At 41.3% G+C, this 5791-nt stretch overlaps 1 non-coding gene across 1 annotated transcript; it reads left to right on the top strand.

Moving 5' to 3' along the window:
* Window positions 1-4732: 4732 nt before the first annotated feature.
* LOC118480702 lies at window positions 4733-4839 on the top strand. Its single transcript, XR_004863680.1, has one exon. It is a non-coding gene; the product is annotated as a small nucleolar RNA R71 (small nucleolar RNA).
* The last annotated feature ends 952 nt before the right edge of the window (window positions 4840-5791 follow it).

The following is a 5791-nucleotide window of genomic DNA, read 5'->3' as shown; positions in this document are numbered from 1 at the left end:
TTGCACTTGTTTAAGAGATTATCTTAGTTATTGTAGTAGGCCCCTCTTTTCAAGGCGACGTTACCCTCAACCCAGTAGTTTGAGTCAGCAAGGATACAATCCTAAAGGGTCGGATTATTAAAAGATAATTAATTAAGTTATTAATGCATAATGTGGTAGGCCCCTCTTTTGAAGGCGACGTTACCCTCAGCTAAGTAGTCTGAGTCAGCAGGGATACAGTCCTAAGTAGTTGGGTTAAAGTTTTAATAGTAGTTTAACTTATGAGGGGATCAAAGAGTTTGGACCCCTGCCATCCAATACCTTTGGGTATTGAAGGAGGTCCTACTAAATTTGACCCAGGTCCCTTGCAGGATCTCTGGACGCTGAACAATGGCAAGACTCTTAACAAACCGTTCCCTTAACCCCCGACCAGGTAGCCAACATACCTCCATATAGACCATGGAGATATGAATGGTGAAATCTTTTATTTTATATAGACAGTAAAATAATGCCAAGACACCACAGACAAACGATAAGGAAGAATCACCTTCAACATAAGAAACTAGTAATTAAAGTCATTAATACAAAACCAATTAAAAAGTGCAAAAGATTAAAAATAAAAAGTATTACACTAAACAATGTCTTCACCAAGTGATGTAAGAGACTTAGGCAAACATGGCCTTTGATTGTCAAGAACTCTTACGATCAATCTTGGATCCCGAGATGACTCACACACTCTATGATAGACAATGGATGATGGTGGTGGATGATGGTGTTATGGTGGTGGTGGGTGGTGGGTGAAGTGTGAAAGAGGTGGTGTGCCAAGGGATGAGTTGAAATGTCTCCAAGCACTCCTATTTATAGGCTGAATAGAAGCTCGGGCACGGCCCCGTGCCCGCTTTGCACGGCCCGTGTCCATCCTTGACTCTCTCCTCATTAATTGTAATTTGCAATTACAATAAATGTGCCTGCAGTAGTCTGACCACGCCCCCGTTTCCACTGGGCATGGCCCCGTGGTGGGCAATAGAAGCTTCTAAAGGTTTGTCTTTTCTGCTGCTTCTTGGGCACGGCCCCGTGCTCGCTGAGCACGGGGCATGTTCAGTCTTCTGTCTTCTTGGTTTTGCTTGGGAAGATGTTGTTGAGGGGTCGGGCATTCCACTTTTGTTCCTTTTCTTGTATTTATGTTAGATTTTGCTGTCTTTTTGCTTCTTTTGTTAATTTGAGCTCTTTTAATCCTGAAAATACAAAAGGAAGACAAAAACACACTTTTTCCAACATTAGTACTAAAAAAGGGTTAGTTTTATGCCACATTTGATATAATTTATATGTTGCATTTTGCGCATATCAAATACCCCCACACTTGAATCTTTGCTTGTCCTCAAGCAAAACTCTTTATAATATGGCTTTATTCACTCCCAAATGGAATGGGTAGAAGAGAAGGTTTTTGGGCTTGTCATAGAGTGTCGGGATTTCCAAGATTCTTTATTGAGGTTTTATTTTTATTTATTTACAATCATATTCGGCATGATTTATTAAGAACATTCCTTAAGATAAATTACTTATTTGGGCATGACGTACCTTTTTAAAATTTCATTTATATACAAGTTCACATACCTCACGGGAGATCACTCAACACTCGGCCGAAGGTGTAATTTTTTAGTGAATCACTCGAGAGCGGCATGGAACTTACTTCTACCATAAGCTTGCCAAGCAATCAATCCACCTCGTTTTTAACTATATACCTTTGTAAATATCAAGAGGACTTTATGGGTTTTTTGGCTTGGGCTAAAGGTGGGTAGTTGGGTTAGTGGTTAGTAAGAAGGGCGAAAGGCGTAACAAACGTCGGTTTGAAAGACTTTTTATTTTTCATATTTTTATTTTATTTCGATGGATTGTTCAAACAAAGATATTTGATAAACTTTGTTTGTTTGTTTGGCTTCATCGATTTTTTTTTTTTTTTGAAAGAGTCATAAGAGAAACAAACGTTGTTACTAAAAAAATAAATAAAAAGGTTTAGGTGGGGCAAAAGGGTTGTTTTGGGTTAAGAAATGAAAAGGCTAGGCTCAAAGGGGTTAACTAGGGGGATTTTGGGTAGGTGGTAAAAAAAATAATGGTGTAGAATGAAAAAGGGTTAGTCCTAATGCCTCCATCATTTACTTACTCGGGTTTAAGTTGGTAAGGACCGGGAATGTATTGTTGTGGCAAGTTCTAGAGTCGTATGAACCAAGCGGCTATTCACACAAGAAATGAAAAATGAGCATTTAGTGTAAAGATATATATATTTGTATGCTCGTTAAAGGCTCAAAACTCACTTTTGTGGGAAAAGGGGTTTTATGTGATCAAGTATATATAATCAAATTTTAACTAAGTTTGTCATGCCTTTTCATAATTTTCTTATGTTGGCTCTTTTTATCACGATGCTATCAGTTGTAAATTTGTAAAAATATAACCTTATTAAGACTTGAATTCCCAACTTAAACTTAGACAAGTAAAAAAATGAAAAATTTTTTGGAAAAAAATTTGGGGTGCTTAGCGGTTCCAATAGAGTTTTGTGTAAGGCTTGTTATTAGGACTTGCAAAATTCAAAGTTTTAGCATCCCCCCACACTTAAATTACACATTGTCCTCAATGTGTCCCAAAAATAAGTTTCTAGGTTGATTGAATGCGTAAAATGGTGTTTACAGCAAAATTTTATGTTACTGGCAGTTTGGACACGGCCCCGTGGGGACCGGGCACGACCCCGTGTCCAGGTGCCAGTGACAAAAATTTAAGAAAAGAAACCGAAGCCTGGGCACGGGGGCGTGTCCAGTGAACACGGCCCCATGTCTAGTTACCTGAACTGGGCGATTTGCTGCAGATTGTGCAGCACGGGGCCGTGTTGGGTGGACACGGCCCGTGCTGAGCCTACTGTAATGGGAGATCGTTGTCGGATTGCTCTGTTTTAGTGCATGGGGCGATGTTTCTCGTTTCCCTTGTTATCCTTCACCATCCAGAGTGTGTTTTATTTCTGCAAATTAAAATTAAACTAAAAGAATAAACTAAACTAACGATAGTTCCGCGGAATGCCTCCGTGGTGCGCCATGTTTATAAGGGTCCTTGGCTAGAGCCAAGGTGAGGTTATATGTTTTCCGAGCGGGATGTTTTGCATCCCATGTTGCACCGTCGGAGAGCATCATCCAAACTCGAATTAATAACCTTCATGTAATTGACCGGGTCATCGTCCTCTATTCTCTTCCCAACCCCGAACTTCACTTCCTTATCACCATACTTTAAAGTGAGTGTTCCGTCATTCATGTCTACCACTGCTTGTGCGGTGGCTAGAAATGGTCTCTCTAGTATGAGGGGGACTTCGGTGTCTTCTTCCATATCAAGTATGACAAAGTCGGCCGGGTAGATGAAATTATCAACTTTGACTAGCAAATTTTCAGCGACACCTTGCGCGAATTTGACGGATCGATCAGCAAGCTGTATACTCATCTTTGTAGGACTCGTTTTGCCTAAGCCGAGCCTTTTGAACATTGATGCTGGCATGAGGTTGATGCTAGCCCCAAGGTCAGCCAGCGAATTTCGAATGGGGGATAATCGAGCAAGGAATTGTGAAGCTTCCGGGATCAATCTTCTTTTGGGGAAGTTTGTTGAGCACGTGGGCGGAGCATTCTTCGCCTAAGTTAACTAATTGCAATGATTCAATTTTCCTTTTATGAGTGAGGAAGTCCCTCATGAATTTTGAATATTTAGGCATTTGGGTTAGGACGTCAATGAAAGAAATGTTGACTTGCAATTGTTTTAATAGACTTTTGAATTTTGCGAATTGCTCATTGGTCTTTTGACGGATTAACCTACCGGGGTACGGAACCGGAGGAGCCTTGGTGGGCTCTGGAGGAGAAACTTTCTCTTGTTGGGGCGGTGTTGCGATCTCCTCAATAGGCGGTGGGCCTTCCGCGGGACCCACGGTACGGTTCCGTAGTGTTATGAGATGAACTTGTGCCTTTGGATTTGTTTCGGTATTACTTGGTAATGCGCCTTGCGGTCTCTTGGAGAAATTTTGGGCTAGTTGATTTATTTGTTTTTCGATGTTTTGTATACTAGCTTGTTGATTTCTAAAATTTGATTCTAATTGTAGAAACCTATCCGAGTTTTTCTTTTCAGTGTCGGAGATGAGGCGAGATACAGTATCTTCAAGCCTTTCTTGTCCACCTTGTTGTTGAGGAAAATTTTGTGACTCATTTCTTGGTTGTTGAAAGGTTATTCGTTGATTTAGGTTTTGTTGGTTACTACTATTGCCGGGTTCTCTCCAACCAAGGTTAGGGTGGTTACGCCATCCTTGGTTGTAGGTGCCCGTTGGGGGACCCGGCGGCCTAGGTCTATTATCAATGTAGTTTACCGATTCTGGTTGATCATCTGTTTCTTTTATACAACTCCAATTTTCATGTGGCCCACCACACCCTTCACAAGCCATAACCGAGACTGTTTTTCTTTTTTTTTCATTTCTAACTTTTTAATTTTTGAAGAAAGGGCCTCGATTTGGGCTTGTAAAGAAGTGCTTTCATCAACCTTATGGGCGCCTGGGGCAATAGATTTATTGCCTCGGGGAGTGTGCCATTGAAAGTTGGTTTGAGCAATTTCCTCAATTTTATTATATATTTCCTGCTGGCGGCGATTACCTAAAAGTCCCCCGGAGCTAGAGTCAAATGTTTGTCTAGTATGTGGCAACAATCCATTATAGAAAGTGGATACTTGTTGCCACACCGCAAGACCATGATGAGGACACTTTCGTAATAGCTCCTTGAACCTTTCCTAAGTTTCATATAAGGATTCCCCCTCATCTTGCGAATATATATTAATTTCAGTCATTAATTTAGCCGTTTTAGCGGGAGGGAAATACTTATATAGAAATTTTTGGGCTAGTTCATCCCAGGTGTTTACCGAACCAACTGGGAGGGTGTTGAGCCAAGCTTTTGCTCGGTCTTTTAGTGAAAATGGAAACATTCGAAGGCGGATGGCGTCATTTGATGCTCCATTGATCCGAAAGGTATCACATATTTCTAAGAAATTAGTAATATGTAGATGGGGATCGTCATCCGCAAGCCCATGAAAGGTTGCAGAGTTTTGAAGCATTTGTATCAAATGTGGCCGAAGTTCAAAGTTGTTGGCTTCGACATTCGGTGCATTGATAGTGGCGCCGAGATTACCTACGGTGGGTCGTAGGTAATCCATGAGGGTACGTTGGTCCGCCATTGGATGTGGGTCCCCCGAAACCTTCTCTTGGTTTTTAGCTTTTAGTCTTTTTCTGAGAAAGCGTTCAGGTTCTTCTAGAGGTTCTTTTATGTCTTTATTAGAACTAGAGCTCATACACTACGTAGAGGTGGCGTCTGGTTCCAAGTCCTGCAACAAAAACAAAAAAGAATGCTGGTCAGAAAGTTCACCACGGCCCCGTGCTCGGTGAGCACGGCCCGTGGTCGGAGTTACAGCGATTGTTTTCCGGATCCCTGTTACTGGAAAGTTGGACATGGCCCCGTGTTGCACCGACACGGCCCCGTGCTCAGCCTTCTGTAACTTCGGAAAATAAAAACTGCTAGTAACACTGCTGGGCACGGCCCGTGCTGAGCTCTGCAGAAGCTGAAAAATTTAAGAAAATCTAAAAAAATAAAAAGAAAATAAAAATAAAAAAATAAAAAAAATGATTAGGCCGTTGATTCCTAACTTTCTTAAAATCCTTGTGTCCCCGGCAACGGCGCCAAAAACTTGATCCGCGTTAGTGTGTATATGTTTTAGGAGTATATTTTAAGCCCTTTTACACTTTTTAGCCAAG

Source organism: Helianthus annuus, chromosome 7 (genome assembly GCF_002127325.2).
Source record: "Helianthus annuus cultivar XRQ/B chromosome 7, HanXRQr2.0-SUNRISE, whole genome shotgun sequence".
Classification (NCBI taxonomy): domain Eukaryota; kingdom Viridiplantae; phylum Streptophyta; class Magnoliopsida; order Asterales; family Asteraceae; genus Helianthus; species Helianthus annuus.
The sequence above is the reverse complement of the archived record's forward strand: the minus strand, read 5'-3'. Positions and strand labels throughout refer to the sequence as shown.